General features: G+C 42.5%; 1 long non-coding RNA gene across 1 annotated transcript in view; it reads left to right on the top strand.

The window, feature by feature from the left end:
* The first annotated feature begins 308 nt into the window (after nt 1-308).
* The window catches only part of LOC308196096, a 54,160-nt gene continuing 29,190 nt past the window's right edge, over nt 309-25,278 (top strand). The window contains exon 1 of the long non-coding RNA XR_013952083.1: nt 309-740. This is a non-coding gene — a long non-coding RNA (uncharacterized lncRNA). The remainder of the gene's footprint in view (nt 741-25,278) is intronic.

Raw genomic sequence — 25,278 nt, 5'->3', positions numbered from 1 at the left:
CTAAAGCCAATGAAAATCACAGTTGAGGTGAGCAGGTGGCAGACCGTGCCCCATGGAGCTCCAAGGAGGGGACCTTCTTTTCTGCACCTCCTCGTTTTTTTGCAAAGATCACAAGGATCCCAACATCGCCTGGGGTGTCTTAGAAAAAGCAAACTGGCTTGGGGACAGAGGTGAAGGGGAGATATTTGACACATTGAACTTCTCTCCATGGTGTGTGGGGAGAGGCCACGTGCTGGAATGAAGGTCTTGCTGTGGCTTTCTTTCTGTAAGAAAGCTCCTCCTGGTGGAGAGTTTCCAGGGAAGACCTAGTCAGCAGGAGTGAGCTCTGGCACACAGAGCTGGAGTGAGGGATGACTTGGAGTCTGAAAGGAATATGCAAACAAACCCATCCTACTGCAGCACTGAAAGCCTTTAGGAGAAATGAGTTAATTGCAATGTACTGCAGTCATAGAGTTCAGTTTTCTTAAGAAAAGGAAAGTTACTACTGTATTGGGTTTACTTGGCAAAGTTTTGGTAGTGGGGGGCTGCAGGGCTGGCCTCTGTGAGCAGAGCCCAGCAGCTGCCCCATGAGTGAGCTCCGGCTGGCTCCAAAACGGACTCGCCGCTGGCCAGAGCTGAGCCAGGGAGCGATGGTGGTTGGGCATCTGGGAGAGCAGAGTGAAGAAAGGGAGAAAAAAAACACTGGTGTGTGACAGCAACTGGGAGAGCAAGGAGTGGGAACCAGCCCTGCAAACCCCCAGGTCAGTGCAGCAGGAGGGCAGGAGGTGCCCCAGGCAGGCAGCAGCAGTTCCCCTGCGGCCTGTGCAGAGGCCCCTGGTGGAGCAGGCTGTCCCCCTGCAGCCCATGGGTCCCACACGGAGCAGATCTCCACGCTGCAGCCCGTGGAGGAGCCCCCGGTGGAGCAGGTGGATGTGGCCTGGAGGAGGCTGCGGCCCATGGAGAGCCCCCGCAGGAGCAGGCCCCGGGCCGGAGCTGCAGCCCGTGGAGAGGAGCCCACGCAGGAGCAGGGGCCTGGGGGTGCCAGAATCCCGTGGGAGGGACCCCGCGTGGAGCAGGGGCAGGGAGGGACCGTGAGGGAGCAGCGGAGACGAAGCGTCAGGGACTGACCGCAGCCCCCATTCCCCGTTCCCCTGGGCTGCTTGGGAGGAGGATGTGGAAGAGGGTGGATGGGTGGAAGCTGTTTTTAGTTTGCTTTTAGTTTCTCGCTGTCTGCTAGTGATAGGCAAAAAATTATATTAATCTCCCTGTGTGAGTTGTGTTCAATTTTCAGTGTTCATGCTTTTGAACAAGTTCAACTCCTTTTCTCAGGCTAAAATTAGCAGAAGAAATAATAATAATTGGCAAAGAACAATTCTTTTGTTATATTTTTGTCTTTCTTCTGCTTGAGAGTTGTTTTTACAGAAGTGATAATATTCATACATCTGTTCATTGTAAGTCTGGATGAATATTTGTGCAATATGTTTTCCTTTTAGCAACTTCTGGACTAATTATGACCACTGAATCAAGATTTGCCATTAAGTTTTGGGTGAAACTTGTCCTCAATGAAGTGGCTGTTATCAGAGATTATGTATTTATAATATATTTAAAATATTTTTATAATGGTGTTTAAAAATAAATCATATTTGAGAAAGAGGATTTCTGGAGGAGCACAATTCATACAAACTGTCTGGAAGATCAGCTATACAGGTATGACAATGTCACCATAGCTAATACTTTTTTTTTTAACACTTTCTTTGATTTGGAATGAATTCTTACCTCCTCCTCCTACAACAAATACATGATTTGCCTTACAGTTAATATAGTGTTTGTTTTTTTTTTTTCCTTCCCCAGGAATTAAATGTTAACCTTATGATCCTAGGAATAGCAAAATAATGAAATATGTATTTAAGAAACATGGAGGTTTACAGTAAGATAAACTTAGCAAAACTAACTCCTTCGCCCCCTGGGTCTTCTTGAAAAGACACATCTTATTCACCACTAGTGTAGCAAGTGGATCTGTTTTGGCTTGTGGCACTCATAAACCATGAGTAGAACAAGAGGTAAATGGGGAAAAAAATGAACCAACCAAGCTAATTTCTATATTCTCTCTGATACTTATGTTTTGATTCATTGAGGTGCCTGGTACTGAACTATAGCTGTAAAATTTTGGAGGCTAGCCAGAATCTCAGCCACTGTAAAGTACCATAGATCTTGCTAGAAGGCAGTAGGGAAAAGATGCTTTGGTGGTGATAAATAGTGATTTTAAGAAAGCCAAGACAACAAACTTTATGGGTAATATTTATTTAAAATCTAAAGGGCAAGCATCTGCATCTGCAAGCAAACACTTCTGAGGAAATGCTTAATAGCTGTGCCCCATTTTTATCCATTAATTGTATAGACTGAATGGTCACTTCTACAGGCTGAGATTGATCACCTGAAATGCCAAACGTATTCAGAAGCATAAGTGGGTTGAGGAAGAAAAACATAGTGGATAATTTTGTTTTCTTGCTCTCTTTTTTTCTAATGGAAGGAGAAAGTTCAGGATCTTGAAGATGCTAGATCCGTTAAAAACAAAATAGAAAAGACAATATTCAAAGTGATTGGGATAATGAACTTTGAAAACCAGCAATTAAATGACAACCCCAGGTTCAAGGCATTGTTCATCAGACATGTCAAAGATTGAGATGCTGAACATCTCTTGTAAATCCTTGTCTGTAAATTATCCTTTATTACTTGGTTGCATAATGTGTGGAAACTTTGGAAGTTTGAGAGAGAAAATTGTGATGATGCAAAGCTTCCACACACTTGCCTTACTTAGTTCAGTCCAGGAGCAGGTCAGTGATAGGAGCAGGTGAGAAGAGCAACTGACATCATCTACCTGGACTTATGCAAAACATTTGACACTGTCCTACATTATATCCTCGCCTCTAAAATTGCAGACATGGATTTGATGGACAGACCACTTGATGGGTAAGGAATTGGCTGGGTGGTTGCACTCAAAGAGTTACAGTCAACATCTCAATGTCCAAGTGGAGATCAGTGATGAGTGGTGTTCCTCAGGGGTCAGTATTGGGACTGACAGTGTTTAACATCTTTGTTGGTGACATGAACAGTGAGACTGAGTGTACCCTCAGCAAGTTTGCTAATGACACCAAGCTGTGTGGTGTGGTCGACATGCTGGAGGGAAGGGATGCCATCCAGAGGGACCTGGGCAGGCTTGAGAGGTGGGACTGTGTGTACCCCATGAAGTTCAACAAGGCCAAGTGTAAGGTCCTGCATTTGGGCCAGGGCAATCCCAAGCACAAACACAGGCTGGGTAGAGAATGGATTGGGAGCAGCCCTGATGAGAAGGACTTGGGGATGTTGGTTGATGAGAAGCTCAACATTAGCTGTCAATGTGCGCCTGCAGCTCAGAAACCAAATGTATCCTGGGCTGCATGAAAAGAAGTGTGGCCAGCAGGTCGAGGGAGGTGATTCTTTCCCGCTCTTGTCAGAACCCACCTAGAGTACTGTGTTCAGGTCTGGGGACATCAGCACAAGAAGGACATGGACATATTAGAAGAAGTCCAGAGGAGGGCCATGAAGATTACCAAAGAACTGGAGCACCTCTCCTATGAAGACAGGCTGAGGGAGTTGGGGTTGTTCAGCCTGGAGAAGAGAAGGCTCCGGGGAGTCCTCATTGCAGCCTTTCAGTACTTAAAGGGGGCTTATAATAAAAGATGGAGAGCAACTTTTTGCTGAGGCAGATAATGATAGGACAATGAGGAATGGTTTTAAACTAAAAGAGGGGCGATTTAGATTAGGTGTTAGGAGGAAATTATTTTTTCTTAGGGTGGTGAAGCACTGGAACAGGTTACCCAGAGAAGCTGTGGCTGCCCCATCCCTGGAGGTGTTCAAGACCAGGTTGGATGAGGCCCTGGGCAACTTGATCTAGTGGGCAGTGTTCCTGCCCGTGTCAGGGGGGTTGCAACTGGATGGTCTATAAGGTCCCTTCCAACCCAAGCCATTCTACGATTCTATGATAATGTAGCAAGAACATTTATCTACTGTTTCCAAACTGCTGTGTATCTACCAGAATTAAATTTTAGCCACAGTGGCTGTATGAAGGGTTGCCATTAATGTTATAAAAGATTGCTTAAGTAACCATCAGCTGTTGTAGATGGTATTGGTTTTGATCTTTCAGATGGAGCATTGGTTTTGACAGGTGAGTAAACAGTGTTCTTGGTCCTAATCCAGCGTCTAATCCTCTTTCTACTGAAGCTGTTACAGGTTTTTGTTCTTGACTTCAGTGGAACGAGGATCAGACCTGTTGGTTTTATGCAAAGGTTGGCAAGAATGTTAAAAAATCAGTATAACTTTGAAGAGTTTATTTCATTATGAGCTTTTATTTCATCTGAAAAAAAAAGTGAAATCATTAAATTCCTTTTCTTCTTAACAGTAATGGCAAGATAAGTTCAAATGACAAGTCAAGATAATAACATTCAAAATACTGCTAAATACTAAATAGATTTGTACTCTGTGTCACATTATGGTTTTCCTCCTCCCCGGCCCTACAGTGTTTGTGTCCCCCAGGTGATAATTATTTGGCTTTCACTCTGTTAACCTTACTATCTTTTGCTAACACACCTCATTGGCTCTCCAAATACCAGCTACCTTTCCTTTGAAGTTATCTTCTGGATTAATGTTAGCTTGTAAACTTAGTTGTTTCCAGCCTGTGCTTTGTTTGAAGTTTGTATCTCCTGTCCTGAATAAGAAAGGTAGCCTGTGGGCCTGGAAGCTTTACTGTGTTTTCCAGCTGTCTAAAAAGAGGACTTCTCGCTACAAATCCTACTTTGCGTTTAATGTAAGGTGGACAAGTGTTCAACGGAGGCGGAATGGAAGCTCCTTTCCGAGTAAGGCCTTGTAGGGAAAACAGCCACGTCTGATTCCCCAGAGCCTTGTGGAATGCATTTCCCCCAAAGTCAGAATGTGTCACGGGGATGTGAGAAAACCAGCATTTGATCTTCTCCAGATAACAGACTTTTAATACCACCCACATCACAGCTCCCGTGTGTGTGTATCTGCCTCTGCATGCTGTCCATTCTTGGAATGGAGATGCTCCTGTGGTGTCCTTAATGCATGGTATCACCACCACTGAGTCACAGAGCAGGCAGTGCTTGTGAAGGAAGTCTTGACCAACCTTCCTTGTTAGGCCATGTCTCATATGTGAGATCTATTGTGAAGTCTATTCTATTGAGATTTTTGTAGATATTATCACTTAGTATCTGAATGTCTTCCAAGAGCACTTTATGTAATATGAATAACATCTGTCATGTGTTGTTTGTTCTCTCTTCCTTTCCTCACTTTGGGAATGGAAATGAATGCAGTGACATGTCTTGTTCCAGAAGTGATTTTTAAGAAAAATAAACATATATTTACATGTATTTATGTTTGAGATGACATAGTCAAAGAAACATGTTTTGTTGGGAAGAGCTACGCACTACAGTGGCAATAGTCCCTACCTACTAGGGTACTTCATTTCATTACCTGATTCAGTCCCCACAGATACTGCCTTTCCTGCGTGGACAAACTGGACCCCTTATCCAGATAGCTACATTGCCCCCTTGAATATAATTGTTAGAGACAGTCTTCATCCAAAGAATTTTGGAAAATCTTAAAAAAGACCACTGAACTTCAGCAGAGCAATCACAAGTGCTACTCTGAGTATACTCTTTGTGGAACAGAAATGGATTTGCTGATCCATGTTGCTGAAGTGTAATGTGCAGTTGATGCTGACGTATTACTACCTCAACAATGTCTCCCTTTTGGGGAAAAATAGGTTATTTTTACTTTATGAAACAGGATACAGGAATGCTGTAGCATGGGTTGACACTATCTGCCAGCTGACTTGCCATCTCCTTTTCTTCTCAGACAGTTGAAACAAGATCTAGGAACACTGACAATTTACGATAACACTAGACCAAATCTATCAGAGAAGAAGGATTCTTTGCCTTTCTTTCCTTGCTATCAGAACAGACAAGATGGAGAAGGATTTTCCCAGTTTTGCCTAAGAATAGTAGAAGATGACATGCCTGATTTCATGTGAATACCCTAAGGTTTGTAAGTTGGCTTATTTTCAGTCTTATTCTGGTTTAATGCACTTTTCAGCCAGCCTGGAAGAAGGTATGCAAGGATAATTGACTGGAATTTGCTGTAGCTTTCCGCAAAAAAAGCTGGAAGGGCTTACCACCAATGAGAACAACCCAAGCTCTTTTAATCTATAGCCACCTATTGCAGAAATACGCTGCTCTGGTGTTAGGTTCATCACTGACTTCCCTCTGCCCACCACTGGCATCGAAACAATGTTCAGGTCTGAGTCCTGCTTACATTTTTTCATCTTAGCTGACCTTGTCCTGACTCTTAGTTATTTTGGTGATAGGAAACGTCTGTAGCTCATGATGGATAAAGCTGTATCTCCTCTGTTTATTGCTGGACCCACTTTGTCTAACAGGCTGCATATGGCTTCTAAGAAGGATCACAGAGTCAGTCAGTCCTTCACATCTCTGCAATGGAGGTGCAGGCTCAGACTTCTGTCAGGCCCTACTATATGACTCTCCACAAGTACTCTATCTATTATACCTTATTACGTTAGACTCCCATTACATCTCCTGAGACATTACAGGTGTAAAATGACCCCAGAGGGTTAGAATACATATCAGCTCCCTTTTCTTCATGGAGGAAGTTTCTCTGTCAGTGACTGTGAGCTGCTTTTATCACCCAGTGATGGCTTGAATCCAGATTGTTTTGTGACTAGAGGACTAGATTTGGTTAGGAGTGCTTATCAGTTGTCTTTGAATGGTCTCTTTTCTGCTCTGCTCAGGAATAGGAGGTATTTAGTGAGAATCTGATATTTGCTACTTAGCTTTCTTCAGTGCTGACTTTTATGTGATGCATTATTCCTTGAAAACAGATGATAAAAAAAAAAAAAAAGGAGATCACTGTCAAATTGCACATGTAAATATGTGCAAACCGGATGCTCACAGAGAGCATGTGGCTTCTGGTTTAAGCAGTCTGTATAGCCCTGGCTTGTGCATCAGGCCTTTTTACATGAGGGAGCCTCAGTGAGGCTTGATGTTCAGATGGGTAGTAGGTGAGGGTAGAACCTGGGTCAAACTTGTTTAATTGGGTTTATGTAGCAAGGTTTTGGTAGCAGGGGATGGGCTGCAAGAGTGGCTTCTGTGAGAAGAAGCTGGGGCTGCCCCTTGCTGAACAGAGCTGGCTTCAGCTGCCTCCAAAAGGAACCCACCGCTGACCAAAACTGAGCCCATCAGAAATGCTTTTTGCATCTCTGTGATAAACATTACATATTTAAGAAAGGATGACATATTTAAGTAAAATGCTGTACAGCAGCATCTGTGAGAGGATGAAGTGAGAGAAACAACTCTGCAAACACCCAGGTCAGTGAAGAAGGAGGGCAGGAGGTGCTCCAGGCATCTGAGCAGAGATTCCCCTGCAGCTCATGGAGATGCCCATGGTGATGCAGGTTGTCCCCCTGCAGCCCATGGTGTGCTATATCAGAGCAGATCCCCACACTGCAGCCTGTGGAGGAGCCCATACAGCAGCAGGTGGATGTGCCCCAAAGGAAGCTGCAGCCCATGGAGAGGAGCCTGAACAGGAACAGGAGGTCTGGCAGGAGCTGCCGCCTATGGAGGACCCATGCTGGAGCAGTTTGTTCCTGAAGGACTGCACTCAGTGGCATGGACCCACACTGAAACAGTTCTTGAAGAGATACAGCCTATGGGAAAGACCCATATTGGATGAGTTTGGGAAGGACTGTGTCCTGTGGGAGGGATCCCATACCAGAGGAGAGGAAGACAGTGCAGTTGAAGGAGCAGCAGAGACAAATTGTTATGGACTGACTGTAACCCCCCCTTTCCCTGTGCGGCTCGGGGGAAAGAGGCAGAAGAGTCAGGAGTGAAGCTGAGCCTGGGAAGAAGGGAGAATGAGAGGAAAGCGTTTTTAGTTTTGTTTCTGTTTCTCACTATCCTACTCTATTTTTTAGTTTGCAATAAATGAAATTAATCTTTCTCAAGCTGACCTTTTCTGCCCGTGATGGTGATTGGTGAGTGATCATCCTGTCCTTATCTCAACCCATGAAGTTTTTTTCACCATAATTCTCTCCCTGTCCTGCTAAGGAGTAGGAATGAAAGAGCAGCACTGGGCACCTGGCAGCCAGCCAAGGTCAAACCACCACAACTTGTCATTGAAAGGGGCTTGTGTCTGGAGCAACCATATGGAAAATGAACTTAAAGTAAACACAGCAATTCATCCTTGCCTCTTATGTAGTGAAAACAAAAAGTGCTCACAACTTCTTAGACAGGCTTAGTTGAAAATTACTGTGTTTACATGGTTTCCCATACGATAAAAATAACATTAAGTGTGTTTTATTGTTGTAGTAAGTTTTATTTACTTGAATACTAATCAAAGTCTGGCTATACGTACAGACCGGGGGACGAGAGGCTGGTGAGCAGCCCCACAGAACGGGATCTGGGGGCTGTGGTCACAACAAGCTCAACGCGAGCCAGCAGCGTGCCCTGGCAGCCAGGAGGGCCAACCGTACCCTGGGGTGCATCAGGCCCAGCACTGCCAGCCGGGCGAGGGAAGGGATCGTCCCGCTCTGCTCTGCGCTGGGCGGCCTCGCCTCCAACACTGTGTGCAGCTCTGGGTGCCACGGTGTAAGGAGGGCATAAAGCTATCAGTGCCCAAAGGAGCGGCTGAGGCCCCTTGGTTTGTCCAGCCCCGAGCAGAGCAGGCTGAGGGGAGGCCTCATGGCGGCCTGCAGCTCCCTCACGAGGGGAGCGGAGGGGCAGGCGCTGAGCTCTGCTCTCTGGGGACAGCGACAGGACCCGAGGGAATGGCATGGAGCTGGGACACGGGAGGGTCAGGCTGGGTGTTGGGAAAAGGTTCTGCACCCAGAGGGTGATTGGGCAGTGGGACAGGAGTTCAAGAAGCTTTTGGACAATGCTCTCAGACACATGGTCTGAATTTTGGGTAGCCCTATGTGGAGCCAGGGGTTGGACTCGATGATTCTTATGGGTCCCTTCCAACTTGGGATTTTCTATGGTTCTATAATTCTTTCTAAAAAGGCATACCGTGTCACTTATATTTTGGCACTAGCCCTTTTATTTTTTTTTCCAGACTGCATATACCTTACAGTCATTTTACAAATTGGGTCTTCAAAGATGGATTCATTATAAAATTGAAAAAGCAAGTGAAAGTTTCAGAGAGTTGTCTATGTGCAATCTTTTATGTTTGCAACAATTGCTATCACAAGAAGGATGCAAAGGTCGGATGGGAAAAAATCAGTATTCCTTTGCTAAAGCACTACTGTGTGTCATAGAGATCACTCCTCCTACCAGTTTGACCCTGTGCTTATGGCCCAATTATACTGCTGAAAAGGCTTTGGTAAAAGCAAGATATCTTTTTTTTTTTTTTTTTTTTTTCTTACTGGGAAAATGGGCCTGCAGTTTGAACAGGAGAGCACCGAAACTATTTTAATGACCAGCTATGTTTAGCTCCCTTGTCAAAGAGAAAAGTTTGAAAGAAGGCACATAACTATCCTGCTTAGTCATGCAGCTCAACCATGAAAGAAAGGGTTATTATTCTCCACCCGTTGTTGTGCATATTGCAGAGCAAACAAATGAACAAACAAACAGAAACCTGAATATGATTTACAGCCTGAAAAGCTGCTTAAATTTTAAAAAAGTAAGTCTTTGGCCATAATGTTGCGGTCTGGACATACTCTCACAAATTCAGTGAAATCCTGGCACAGCATGAGTCTCTTGAAGAATAATGATGACATGACACTGTAAGGTAGAGCTATAGTTTCTTTTAATGTAGCCAGATTGCTGGGAATGGGGAGAAGCCTCATAGTAATGATTTGGTTTTGAAATCTCAATACTAGGAACTCAATTCAGTTGTCTTGATGTCATCTGAGGCATCCAGGAGTAGCCTGGAGGGTAGGGGGCTGGTGAATAGGTTGCAGGACCTAGGGAAGACCTGTGACCTTCTGGTCTATCAGCTGATGACAAGACAAAATACCCTTGGGGCACTTGAAACAACTTATGCGGCTATGTGTGGGCAGTTGTATCTTACTGTATCTAGAGGATAAGATGAACCTCCACTGTATTCACCAAATGCCATCTGAGTGGGAATTTTGTAATGGCTGTCTTCTGGTGGCAAATGTGTCCTCTCAGCACTGTCTGGATCACAGACACCTCTAAGGTGTCCCTGGCAGGCTGTGGCTCTGAAGGCTGTGTGCCACGTAGGAAACAGGGAGAAACATCGGACAGTTCTGAGAGCTGTCCCCTGGTAGTGGTTTAAGATACATTACCTTGCATTTCTTAATAGGTCAGTAGTGCCACCCAGGTGCTACTACTGGCACAGATGGGCTGGGTTTCAACTCCACAGGGTGGGCATGTCAGTTCAAGTGTCTAAATGTAGATGTGTTCTGTTACACTCAGTAGGTCAATTCCCTAAATACAGTCAGCTGGTACCCTCTGAAATGTCCTTGGATATCTGAAACTTTTTCAAGAAGTTAGCATTTCAAGAATGTTTCATGGGAACTGCTGGAAGTGTGTGCCTTTCTGGAGAGGCAGCTGGTGGCCAGGTGGGATCCCCAAGAACATCACAAATGACACTATACTTCACCATGCAGGGAGCTGGACTGAGCCCACAGCTTACAGGACAATTCAGCTGAATCTAAAGTAGCTACCTGTGTGTGGTTATTGGGTCACCGAACTCTACTTACATGACATGCTTACGTTATTGCTCTTACATGAGAAGCTGAGCACAGCTGTTAAAAAGAACTTCACCATTGTTCTTCCGAGTTCTGCAGAAAATGTTTGCAGGTGTTTGTACTGGAAAGAATAATGTGCTGCACAAAAAGATAGGATGGACGGGGCTCGGCTGATGGTGTCACACTCCATGTATTAAAGAAAGTTTAATCCTTTTCCTTTTCCTCACTTGGGAAAGCGGATTCCTGTCTGGCTGCCTGCTGGGCTGAGCTTTTAGAGCATGGAGACACAGATGCAGATTGACTTCAGAGACTGTTCTGCGGCATCTGAGAGGGTTGTGTGTGTGGGGGTGTTGTTTCACATATGAAGAACTACACTGCAAAACACACAAAGTGTCCAAGAGGAAGCTGAGAGAGCTCTTTCTCTTCCATCAGTCATTCCCTATGTTACCTCCTGAGTGCATTCCGGCTTCTTGAGATATTAGCAGCACGTGCATTTATACAAATGCCTGGAGATGAAGGAGATTTCTTCTCTCCATTGTTTTTTTGTTAGGGGTTTCTTTTCTTGCCAAAATGTAAAGTCAGAAACGGCTTGAGTGCCTTACCAGCTGATCCGTTGAACGGACATGACTTTTGCCTTTGAGTATGGGTGATCAATGATAGGATTTAAAATAGTATTAGAGACCAAATCAGTTTAAAAGCTTCCAAGTTGAGAGTTTGAGTTTCCTAGACAGGGATTAAAAGCCTTTTCTGTTAGGACAAATGTCTATGTGCTTCTTTTTTTTTTTTTTTGGCTTGAAATCTGGCCCATGATCCTTGAAGAGTTTTCCACAATTTTTAGGAAAAATGCTCATGGCCTATTTTTAGTTTCAGAGCTCATATATATTACATTTAGGAATCATAGATACTTTCTCAGTGTATGTTTCCACCATAAGAACCACCACCATAAAACCAAGTGCTATTTTTGAGAAAAGCTTTTTTTCTCACGAGTAAATGACTATGCCACTCACAGTGTTAAATATTTTGCTTTATTTATCTGCTCTTTTCCTTCAGTTTGGAACATGCATCTCCAAGGCACATAGTGCACAGTGACTTGATGTCATGTAGGGGACAGACAGTGGCAAACAGATCTTCAATTAAATTCAATTGCTCTTCAAGGGCTGTTGCCCTAGTTTGAACAGAGCACATAGGTGAGAGTTTGAAGCACAGCAATGTCATATTTTAGAACTGTGATTAATCTCAGTTAAATGTTTTTACTCCTCTCCAGCTACCTCCCTTCCCTACCATGAATCTCTGGGGTTCGGAGAGCTTTCTGTGTCCTGTGTCCCATGGAGGAACCTGGCTCTGGCTGGCTTGGAGCTGCCAAATGTAAGAGAGAGAAACTGCAGAGCACACTGTGGCAGCAGCAAAATTCAGAGTGGCAGTGCTTCAGTGGGAGGGCACCGCTGTGTGTCAGCAGGGTTTCAGAAGGCCAGGAGGTGATGTGAGGAGAAGTAATGGAGCTCTGGAGGATGTGAGAGGAAAAAGAAGGAAGGTGCCTTGGGCAGGGCATCTGAATTTCTCTGGATGTACCTCTGACCTTCAAGCTAGCCACCTTCCCAGCTAGCCCCTCAGCCAATCTGATATGGCTGGAGGGCCTGTTCATGGGTAATCTCACCCCAGAAGGGCTCACATTCTGATATATGTGCTCCTTCAGTTCCCATGTCCCTCTGAGGTGTGAAATGCCTCAGGCTCATACCTACTCTGTGCATGAATTCAGCCCAGCCATGCTCTGCCAAGCTCTGCCTGCCTCTCCTGGTCCCCTTTCCAACCATGCTGGAAACCAAAGTTGGCTGGGGAGGACCTGCAAGGTCTCAGTACAGCTCCAAGGCAAAATCAGGGAGAACAGAGCCTGGGTGATGGCTCATCACAGCCCGAGGCAACCTTGCTCCCTGAGCCAGCCCTAAGAGGGCCCTGCTTTGGGACTTTCTAAGCTTTGCATGTTACTCTCTGCACAGGTATTGTAAAGCAAACGGAGTGAGAATGCCATGCTTTCAGAAAGTCGTGTTTTATTTCATAGCTAATTGAATGAGATGGGTACTTACTATCTATGCATGTATCACGATACATCCACAAATGATACTTCTATTCCTTGGCTATAAATGTTCCTGTGGTTCATTCCAAAGCATTAACTGGAGGGCTAGCTGTCAGTCCATTACTACACTGCTGTAGCAGAAATCAAAACCTCTGCAAAAATGTCAGCCCCCTTTCACAGTGACACAAAGAAATGACAGACAAAGTTTTGTAAAATTTCCCCCGCCTAATGCAAATACTGTTAATTCTAAAAAATAAGCCATGTCAAGCAAAACTTGGCTTCATGTCAAATAAGACAGTTCCAAACTGACAAAGTGATTGTGTAAAACAAAAAAAAATGAAAATGCACTTTCAAAAGTGGGAAGTTGTTTTATCTTGCTTTAGCCAACACTGTTATTCTCAACCCTCGGTACGATTTTAACCTTAAAGTCAATAGAAAGCCAAACACTTCTGATGACCCCTTTCTCAATTATGCTGTTGAAATGTTCAACCCATGAAAATTGTAATGAGAGTCTATTGCCTTTTGTCAGACGAGGCTAATTCCCCATGAGAAATAATGTGTCAGGAGCCAGAAGAAACTTGTTAGAGATCAAAGGAAAAGCCTTGTGAAGCAAGATGGCTGAAAAGTGACAAAAATCAATTATGATGTGTTTGGATATTTTGCTAACTCCATGCTGGAGAAACTGTGCACTGGAAGATACTTTCTTTCTCTCAAGAGATGGCAACCTGCCACCAAGAAGCAAAAACAATGTGGGTAAACGACTTAGACGAACAAGCGCATTAAATTGCTGTAACCACGTATGCTACATTTGGCCTGCTCTTTATTCCATGAAAACCTGAGAAAATGTCTTTCATTCTCCTTAGAATCAAAATTGTATAAGACTCCAGAATTCAGAAAGATGAGAAAAGTTTCAAGAGAAATGGGAAGGCTAAGGGAAGCATCCAGGCAGGCTTTGCATAGGCTTTTCTCTGCATCAGGTAGGGACAGGGAGGGTGTGGTAGTAGTCACGGCCCTGATGCCTCTATTTTTCATTGCAAGGAATGAGTGGCATGTGAGGGGAAACAATGTGCAGCATATTTGTAAACTTCTGTGCATAACCTCATTGCATATTGCCTAGTGATGTCAAAAATTGGTGGGAAGTTTTGGAAAAGCTCCTTTCCTGGGTCTTAGCTCATATATTGCCTTCCAGTATTCCCCACCTCCTCATTGTCAGATTTGGCTCACCTCATTGCGTATTATCACCAGGTCTCCAGAAAGGATGTCAAAATACCTGTAAAAAGCTAAAAAAAAAAAACACAAAACAAAACTAGAAATCTTGGTTTATAAGAAAGAAATGAGATTTGACAGCTTGTGAGGTTGTAGAGGGAGGATGAGGCAGAATTTTTGTACGGAATGTGGCTTTGTTCTTCCACCTTATTCTCAGTAGTATTTTTCCTTGTTTACTTTAAGGCAGTTGCCTTGTTCAGCTAGGAAAAGTGGGATATAACTGTGGACTGGGGCAAAGTCTCCTGCCATGCATCTTATTTATAACTCACAGAGGTGAGGGAGTGATATAGGAATTATTCATCTCCAAATTGGTCAGGGATTAGTCCTGATCAGCCTGAGTTGAGGATGTCTATCATCCTGACAAATGAAGTCAGAGTACTGCTCCAGCTCACCAACTGTGATATTCTGGACAGCCTTGTTGGCTGGAGACAGGAAATGTGTTGATGATTCCACGCTTTCTGCCATTGCTTGAGTGCAGTCTGTTGTGTCCTGACAATTGTTTTCATGTCCCTTCTTCATTTGGGGTGCATCTCATCATTAGAGTTTCAGCAAGAGGCCAGAGGAATAGATTGGGATCGGTTATTGCTTTCACAAAGCCAGATCGACACATGCAATTACTTTTAGTGCATTTCCAACACCTCTCATCTGTTCTGCTTGGCTCTTTGTTAAATCCTTGCATGTGTAGGAGATGAATCATGTCACGTATCCAGAAAACGCTCTGTATTCTGCATCAATGGTGGCAGCGTTTATGAGTTGTGCCTTTTCACAAATTATTTCCAAGATGCATTCTGACTGCTCCAAGTCTTTCACAGCCAGTTTGTTACAGGGTGGCGTACTGGATTTTTCATCTCACTTTTTAGTAAAAAAAGCAATCCATCAGTCATCATTGGACACATATTGAACCAGATTTTGTACTGTGGCAGAGGAAAGCTCAGCACAAAAGAAGAAGGAAAGGAAGGCTTATGAACCCCATGCAGACTGCTGACAGTAGTTGCTTGACTTCACTGTCACAGCTCCTGTGAGACCTACAGTGGAGAGAGACATGGTGAGCAAACTGTGTGCCCTGCAGGTCTGCTGGAGGGTAGGGAGGCATATTTACAGAGGCTATCTAGACACATTTACAGAGGCAGGTAGCAGGGAGCATCTTGCTCATGGGCTCTGAATTGTGCCATTTATAAGAATCTAAAATCAGAGAGTGTGAATACCCTGGCAGAGAAGTATGGAGGAGACACCAGAATTTGGAGGAGAGGCCACAATATGGAGGAGACACCAGAGTAGTTCCACAGCAGTGGCAACCCTTTTGCATAAGAGAGACCTTGTAGAAGCTGGGTGGGGGTGTTGATTTTTGGCCAGATGTGCATCTATAAAGCCTTCAGGAGTATCCTTCTGTTGTATTCTCTGTCTGTAAAAACTTGGCCATTCCACTCTATAATGTTTTAAGGAAAAAAAAAAAAAAGAAGAAAAGAAAAAGCCCAAACAAACAATAGCACCTTTTATTACGTTTCTTTCTGACTGAAACTTTCACTTTTTAAAGTGAATTTCTCCCATATGAAGCATCAAAGGAAATTGCAAAAGTTGATGAAAGAATCTCCCAGTCTTTTCTTATTACCTTTCACATGGCACACTATTTTTGATTTCATGTCCTTGAGGAACCTCAGTAATTTATCTTAATAAATGTGTAATTTGCCAGTGAGACTTCTTCCTTTTTTCTTTTCTTTTTTCTTTTTGAGTTATCTGAAAGTATCTTGAGAAAAAATCATTTGCTGAATCAAAACCTCAATGCTAAGGTGGATTTTTTTTTGGAATTGATAAGCAGAGAGTGGCTGAATAATGAGGATAATGGATAATTAGAAAAAGCATATGGCTTCCTGAAACTTCGTTATTCATGCCAGAAAATCACTGGGCAAACAGTGTTAGTACAATATATTCTGCGACTGTTGAGTAAGTGAAACATATCTAAATCCTATGTAGTGCTCAGACCAGATAAACTGTGGGAGCAGTAAAAGAAACCCCCCCAAATGGCACACATGGCAAATTTCTCAGGAAATAGCAGTGAACTTTTCTTGTTATTATCTACCACAGCCCCTCTTCAAGTGAAAACCCAGGACTTGGCTAGTGATGCAAAACTCTTAATCATGACACTAATTCCTCATGTGCTGAAGGTGTGTTGGGTTTCGGTGGAAATGTTGCCTCTGTGGGAGAGAGCATCCCAAGTGGATGACCACACACACAAAAAAAGTAACACCTAGGCTGTGAAGGACCAACATTTAACTTGGCCTTGAAGTGACTAAAAATAAGAAGAATGAATAAAATAACTTGAAGTTTCTCAGTAGATCTGAAATCCTCCCTCAGTGCTAACAACATCTCAACATGTCATGAGGTTCAGGTATGCAAATTCTGCCCTCCTGTAAGGCAGTGGGAATAACATCCAGAGCTCACCTTATTTATCCTATTTTAGTCCCTGGACTGCTTTAATGTTAAAAGGAGTGCTGAGATCACGACGAGTAACAAGATGCAGGGCACTGTACTACTTGTCCTTAACTGCTCTTGCCTCTTGTAGCTCTCAAGATGATGTGTGCGTGCTTCATTGCTAAGCAGATACATAAGACTTGTTTTAGGTCTTCCTAGAATGATCTGATTTTAGGAATCTTTATCAGTTGGGCCCCCATTCGTCTACTGTTACTTATCCATTTACTTACCATTTTCTCATAATTATTTTATAATCCATAGCTATTAGTCAGTGTGATAGTAATTGAGAATGTTTCTGAGGTATTATTATCCATGTTTGCTATTTTGCAGGACTTCTGTCTCTTTGTGATGTCTGGTGGTAGCCTATGATCACCTACAACATGCAGCTGATTGTGTAGGACTTTTCAGACTTACTGATTTCTGTGAATTTTGATCTCCAAGGCGTCTTTTGGAGAAGAGCTTACAAATGAACCTATCAATGCAATTCCTACATTTGCTATAATGCGATTCAGCTACTTATTTTATTAATGATGGACTGGCCTACAGTGACTAAACACTAATTCCAGTAGGATTGACTTTCCAGGACAGATTAGAATTTGGCTCTTGAGGCTTGTTTGTGGAACATTTTCTAAGACTATTTCTCCACCAGGCAATCTCTTCAACCTGTGAGGAAAGTTTGGTAACATTTAACAGCAGCTAAATTTAACTCTCCGTAAGCACAGTGTTAGGCATTATATTTGTGGTCCAGTTCCATGCAAAGCAACACAGACTTGACCAATGGCATTTCAGAGATCTGTGTCAAGAATAATGTTTAACAACAGATGCATTTCTCCATTTCTCTTTTTATTTTTTGAACAGGAAGATCCAGTAATGAAGGACATCCAGCACTTTTTCAGTCACATAAGCAGACTTTAATGAAGTTTTTTATTCCAGTTCTGGCAAGGTTTATAGCAATATAAACTTAAAAGTGGGTGGGTTTTATTCACCCCCCCCCTCTTTTTTTTCCCCATTTGGAATAAATACTCAGCTTTAAGTGTAATAAGAAGAAGCCATTGGGCAAGACAAGTAGCAATGATTGGAACCTAGGTACTTCATAATTAGCATTTAGCTATATTTAGTGGGTGCTTGAAAACAGCTTACAAAAACATATGTTTTGGGATGAGTGCAAATTGCCAATGATGGAAAGGGCACATGGGAAGTCTATCATATCTACACACTATATATTCTTTTCTATTAAAAATAGGTAATACATTGTATGTAGGAACGTCAGAGGAAGATCTTTCCAGCTTGTTGGAAAACTTCACATTTTCAGGGTAAATGATATTTTTGTCTTTCTCATCTGTTTTTTTTTTTAAGTGGTTTTCAAGAGCATTCACTAAGAAAAATGAAAAACTGCAAAGAAATCTAAAATATCATATCCTCAGAACAAAAGAAAAAAGAAAAAAAAAGAAAAAGAAAAAGAAAAAAGAAAAGGAGAAAGAAATAGCTTATGGACACATGAAGCATGTGTTAAATAACACATGCTGCCAAGCAATTTGAAAAAAAGTTAAACACCCTTTGAGTGTAAGCCTACCACAATTTACAACCCACAGCTGTGACTCAGAAGGAAAGTTCTCTATTAAAATGTCAGCCTTGTCATTTATTCCGTTTGTTATTTACTTAATTCTTTGATGGAAAACTTTGTTCATTAATGCCACTCTTTATTCCAGGTAGCAGTCATGCTCTGGTGAACATTTGTATTTGCATTCAGTCCAGAGGTTTGAACTCTCTTAAGAGAAGATTACATATGAACCTCTGCTGCATGCAGGGCTTGACACCATGCAGTTTTATCCATCTAAATAGCTGCATCAACACACAGCAAGTAATTAAGATACAAATCAATAGCTGGTCAAGAGCTTAACCATTATCAATAGCAGGAGGAAAGCAGAAGACAATGAAATAAGCTAGAAATTTACTTTCCTTCTATTAGAATCTTTAGGAACACCTGCATTCAGGACTTGAACACTAAACATATGACGAGACTGGAGGGAATCATGCAGTAACCCTAGAGTACACACTACTTTCAAATTCCTCAAGGAACTGGCAATTATAAGAGAGGTGGTCAAGGAGTGAAAGATAGAAAGTATCTTTCCTCTTTCCAAGAAGAAAACTGATTGCATGGTGTCCTCCTGAAAAGCTGTACAGGGTCTCTTGAATGGTCTATCATAATGGCTATTCATTGCCAAGGAGCAGAGGGGTGGTCCTCAGATCATTTTGCCATCTTCCTAGAGAGCCAGAGCAGAGGCTGGTGATCGTGTGGTAATAAGCACAGATCCCTCAAGATGCGTGGACATCAGGCAAGCAAATTTGAACAGTTGCCTGGGATAGCAAATTGCAGCATTAAAGATATAGGGATCTTCATAGTATTATTTATTTATTCTCAAACTCTCTCTTAAAGAAATTTACATGGGCATGAGTGGTATGAGCTACTCAGACATCTTTTTGCATCTAAACAATTATAAAAGTTTGCGTCCTAGGAGGAATGAACACTGCGATTATGTTTCTGTTACCTGAATTTGACAAGAAATGTCATGCTCAAAGCTGCAGAGCATTGTTTTTGTAAGCCTGATTGTGAGTGACACCCACTACTCACCTTTCAGATGATCAGCTAACTGGAAAAGTGCTCTTCTGTCATCTCTGAATGGGTCTCCCAGGAAAACTATATTATAAACTACATTATAAACTATATTATCTCTCTGTTACATCATTTAGGGAGAATGAATTTGCTACTTTAATATGCCCTCTCCAGCTTCTACTCACTGTGATGAGCTACTTACTCTGTGTTGCTTTACTGTGTGGATAATCTCTGCTTTACTCCTTGGAGCTACTGGCAGAGTAAGGGACTGCTCTGTGCTAGCCGTGGCTTCATAGTCCATCTCTGTATGGGATTTACGTGGCAAGGTTTTGGTACTGGAGGGCTGCAGGACACCTTTCACTAAATCAGGTAGCTCTAATCTGCATCCAGCCTGACTTTGAGTGCTTCCTATGATGGGAGATCCACAACTTCTCTGGGCAACCTGTCTCACTGCCCTCATTGTGAAAAGTTTCTTCTTTATATCCAAAAGTATCAACCATTGGGAGCTGGGAGCTTGTGACATCTGGGAAGTTGCTCGTGAACCTTTAATTCAAATCTTTTCCCCTCTGATTTCATCACTGGGAACAAGCTTCTTGGAGAGCATGGAAGAGTTTCTGTGAAGTTTCTATAATTGTAACCTCACAGTTGAGCTGTGTACATTTTCGCTTTGGGAAGAATCTCTCTTGTGAGATCTCACTTGCCCCTTCTTTGTTCCTGATTTACTCCGAGTTGAACACAGTAGCCTTGTGTAGGTGCAAATGAGTCTCCAGTGCCTTAAAGCGAGAGCTGGAGAGCTTACACAGAGCAGAAGTGAAACTGTATTACAGCCCGGTTTCTCACAGACACCGTGTGTGCTGAGCTGGGTATCTTCATTTTGTAATTATAACTCACTGATTGATTTCACAAGGTGCCTGTACGCTGTGCTGTGTCAGCATGTAGCGACAGCATTACAAGATTACCTTCCATATTGGACAAACTCTAGGGAAGCAAATGTACTTAATGTGTTTGTAGGATTTCAGTAAGTAGGACACTTAGGACATTGCTTTTCACCTCGGTAGTATTTTATAATCTGAACTGCTTACTTGCCTGTGTATGTGTGAAAAATAATCTCTCACTTTGATGCCAAGAAGTGTCCCTATGCTAATACCTTTTTAATGGATGTATCCTGCATTTTTTTTTTTTTTTTTAACAAAAAGGGCTGGTGAGAAGAAACACAGGCTGACTTTCATCAAACTGACTTCCAAAAATCTTCCCTCAGACTAATCTATATTTCATTAGATGAAGTACATAAGAGGCTATATCCCTCTTGATTTATGAGCAAAAGTTTTATGAGAAATATGAACTGTATAATGCAGATGATCCATCATTCAGAGATAACTATTTGTAACTCTATCCAAAATCAAAATTCTCCTGCGCTGCTAACCAGTGATTATATGAGATAATTTTCCAGAGATCCCAGAACACTACAGCATGGGTAAATTGGCCTTCAGACCAAGTGCTACGCTAGAATGTGTGAATTCTTGGAAAAAGTATCATTAATCTCAATTTTGACCTGAATTAATATACTCCAAGGCTGACAACACACTTTGGCTTGAGAATTGTGTACAGCAGCAGAGAAAGACTTAAAAAGACCTGATGAAGGTCTTGTGCCCCTGCATGCAGTAATTGGTCTAACAGATGATATCACTTCTCCCTAACGATCTAAGATATTTAGACCACTGTTACAGCAACAGGCTTGCTATTTCCAGACACAGACTTATTGTAAGAGAATTCAGCCCATCCCTGAGGGCTGGGTTAAGGCTCTGGATATGGGTTCAGGCTGAAACTGTCTGTCTGCTGGACAGTGGCTACGTGAAGCTGCTTGTGCATCTCCTATGTGCACCAAACAGAGCATGCATCACCCTTCTTTTCCTTGGAGGAGCCTCTGAAGTGCTCTCACCTTCCAGCACCAGAGACATCACATTTCTCAATCATAGGCAAGAGGAAAGGATGCCATCTTCCTCTCCTGCTTACCTTCAGCTCTGTGCCTAAGGCGCTGTCTTGTAGAGAGTGAAATACAGGAATCTGCACTGAAAATATGGGAGTCTGCACTGCCCTGTCCCAAAGGGATCTCTTTGTTTGGGTGCTTGATGCGGATCCCAGCTTCATGTAAGTGCTTGTGTCTGAAGAACACTTCCTTCTGTTTGGAGTTTCCTACTAGGTGGCTTTGTACCCTTCTCCAAAACTTAGTATGCTAACTACTGTGAATCCTATTTTGAGGCACTTCATTCTAACTCTTCCTGGGCATGGCTTTAAGATACCAAATCCCCTTTGTGAATGTGGCCCCAGGTGACTGTCCAGAGTCTCAGATGATACATGCAATGAGGGGATGCAAATACTCATTGCCCCTCATGATGTCACTGCTTTAACTCATGGATTGCAGGCTTCCTCTTCCCGTCAATTACATCCTGTACTTGACCGTTCTGCTCAGGCTCTTGTCATTTTTCTTATTAACACAGGGTCCTCCACATCCACGGGAAAGCCCAAAGATCTGCTCCTACTCTTTAGCAGCTCCAGGTCCGTGGCTATTCTTGATGAGCAAGAGAACAGGGACTTCTGTCAGAGCCCGTTGGTGCTGCAGAGCAGGTCAGCCTTATGCAGGTATCTCAGAAATACTGGGGCACCCCAGGTGGTACTAGGCACCTACATTTATTGAGATGGATCCTGAAATCAGTGTCTACAGCCTACTGCTGAATTGCAGCTTGAAAACTAGATGAGATAAACCTTACCCATCCCAAAGACCATATGACAGCTCTCTCATTTTCTATGTGTAGCACCATTCCTAGCTCTTCATACCTTCCCTGTTCTCATATTATTTGTTAACTAGTCTGCAGTGCTGACTATGGTTTTAATTTCTTTTCATAGTGTAGCATTGAGCAGGTCACTTAATCTCTCAATATATCAGAGATTGGTGGTAGCATCTGTAAAAAGGTGATGTCAATGCTCTGAAGGGCTTTGCCAGGAAAAAAAAGCGATTAAAGAAAGCTTGCAAGAGCATTTCAAAAAGGTAAAGCAGGATCTGACCAGTAAACTGCTACTTAAATATGATGCTAATTGCACAGAACTTGAAGTGCAAGGAGAAAGGGAAGAGCATGGGCAGATGGAATTGACTGGCAAGGTGAACTTGTGGTTTTCCATGGATTCATTGTAAAAACCAGAGAGGATTGAGACGCTTTGACTCACCAGGGCACCATGAGGACCTGGATTTCGTCAGTTCAAAATCTCCCACCACAGCCAGATGGTCTGAACCTAATGAACTGAAAACACACCATTCTGCAAGCTTCTGATCTCTCTTGCATAGAGGACATGGTTCTATCATACCATCTGTTCTGAATACATTTAAAAAAATCCTGTTGGAACTTCATAACGCTGCTTCTTGATAGAGTTCCACATTGCATTGTGTCTGCTTTGTCATTGCACCCTACCTTCCTATATATAATTCAATTTAATCACACCTTTATATATAATGAATTTCATTCCTTTGCAGCAAGACTTCTGAAAAGAGAATTTAACTACTGGACTATATACATACCTAAATATTTAGCATTGTCATCTAGTATGAAAGATTTTCTTGCAGATGTAAAAAAATAATATCAAAACTTAAATGTCAGTTGTTGAAAAGAGCTTGCAGAAGATTCTTTTTGTAATAGTCCTGGCTGCGTTTTCAGAATCAGCTACTTGGAGGCAATACTTAGGTACTCAGTGATCATTTTTACATCTTCTGAATGTTGAGAATAATTGTTCATTTATGTTCAATTACAAGTAGCATTCTTGAAAAAGCTAATACTTGGAAAACTATGTCTCAAAAATGTTAGAAAGTTATAAGAAAAGATTATTTTTCCCATGTTTCCAAGGATCATGCTATTTGTCAAAGCCATTATTTCTCACTTCATCTCTAGGGAGTAAGCATTATCATTTTTATTATTTACCCAAGTCACCATATTCAAAGAACATGCAGAAATATTGCTCATTGCACATAATTCTTCCTTTCTTGAAGAATGAGAGCAAAGGCATCAAAGCAGGCTGAGCTAGATGTAGTTTGTCTAATTCAGTAACACAGTCTGTTAAAATCACAGCTGATTCCTGAGCCACCTTGAAGTTTGTTCTAAAAAGCTTTTACTTCTGCTGAAGCTATTTCTTCTTCCAGAAACTATGCCTACCAATTTTCTCCTTATTTCATTGAATGACTAAATGCCTTGGCAGTCCTTTCTGTTGGTTCTGTCCCCCTGTTTTGATCTTCAACTCAAAATAAAGAAAAAACAGGTGAGGGGGAAGAGGGTTGTTGTTTTTATTGTACTTCTCTGAGCATCCTGAACTCTTCTTCCTCCCATAATATGGTGATTTGGCATGTAGAGAGCTGTTCCCACTTACAACGCATAAACATGTAAAAAAAAAAAAGGAAGAGAGAATGCTAAAATGGCAAGAAATATGAAGCTGAGGAGTGCAGAAAAAGACGGTCTTTAGCTTGTGTAAATGGTGACCAGAAAAGCATATGCTTTGCTACCTTGTAGACACTTTATTTTTGCTACATTCTTCTCCTCTTCCTTAAAATAAAATAAAAAAAAAATAAATCTAGCAATGTCTGGTGTCTTGCACACAGCATTGAGTATCTATATACATCAAATGGCCTTCATCTGACAGAAATAACAAAATATACAGTAAAGATGTTCACATTCAAACTACTTGTCTAGGCTCTCTTTTTTATAGCCAGTACATGACTATAATTTTGGTATGTGATTCACCTCATGTTAAAATAAATGCCTATCATCGATCACATGAATTGTGTCCTGAAAATACCTATTCCCCATTGCTGCCTGTAAGAGGAACCAGGGAGAACATCTCAGGCACAGATGTCTTTGCTGCAGGCTTCCGAGAATTTGGATCCTACCAGCACGCTGGTTTTGAAGGGATAGACTGAAACTGACCAAAGCTGAACTCAGGCTGAGCAACTTGTCTGCCTGATGCCTCAGATAGTTTCGGTATTATTTTATACTTCCAGCCTTAAGCAGTTTTGTGGTATCACTGTTGTGTTGTTAATAACTGTTCTTATCAACCAGATATTTACACAGGAGGCAGTTCCATGTTGGTACTGGGTAAAGTGACCTCTCTTAATAGCTTCTCTATTATGCTGCAAAAATATTCTGGGTTCTGTTGGGCTGAGAGCCATTGGACGTGCACAAGCTACTATCGTTTCATTACCATTTCCTCCTCCTCATTTTTTTTCCTGGGTTTCCTCATTTTGATATTTGTCCTAGTCACTACTGAGCAGCTGTTTTCAGTCCAGATTCCAGCCCTGATTATCCCTGCCTATTACCGTTCAGAACTGGTTAATTAGGGTACGTCTCCCTTATCTCAGATGTTGCTTTAATCAGAACTGATTCTGTCCCACTGTGTTTAACACTGATACAATAGACGGTAGGCCAGGACAGATGTATTTTTCTACCTGTAAAGTGGCCATTTCTGCACTTCCACCCTTTGGAGTCTGCTCATTCAGATCTCCCCTCCCCTCCCCTCCCCTTCCTTTCCATTTTCTCCTCCTTTTCTCTTTTTCTACAGTGGAGCACCAAGTATCCTGTGATAACATGAAAGCAATCAGAGCTTATCTGAGCATGACATTAATGAGAGAAGTCATAGGGATCATGTACATGACACCAACCATGCAGGGGGACATAGAAATGGTCAATTTGCATTTAGAAGCTTTATGTGAGATAATCCTTCACTTGTTTTCTCAGGTGCCTGGTGATTTCCCAGTACTTAAACTTGAGCAATGCTCCATTTCATCTTATTACTTTGCATTACTGGGTGATTATGTTCATTTAACATACCCAGAAGCAGTGATAAAGATTAGGGCCCTGCTGTACTAACTCCTTCCAGGGACAAGACAAGAGAAAGCCCCCCTCACTGAAAGCTTCCTGCTCTCATCCTCCAGCTGTGGACGAAATTTCAGAGAAAGCTTCTGCCTTCTGCACTGCGCAGTGCTACCCATGACCATGGTTATTGGTTCCTGGCTATGGGAGGTAGGTGCTGCGCTCTTGGCAGGCTGTCTCCAATTCCTCTCTTCCA

This window comes from Anser brachyrhynchus, assembly GCF_964034855.1.
Source record: "Anser brachyrhynchus genome assembly, chromosome: 1".
Taxonomy (NCBI): Eukaryota; Metazoa; Chordata; class Aves; order Anseriformes; family Anatidae; genus Anser; species Anser brachyrhynchus.
This window is presented reverse-complemented; position numbering and strand designations above follow the sequence as displayed.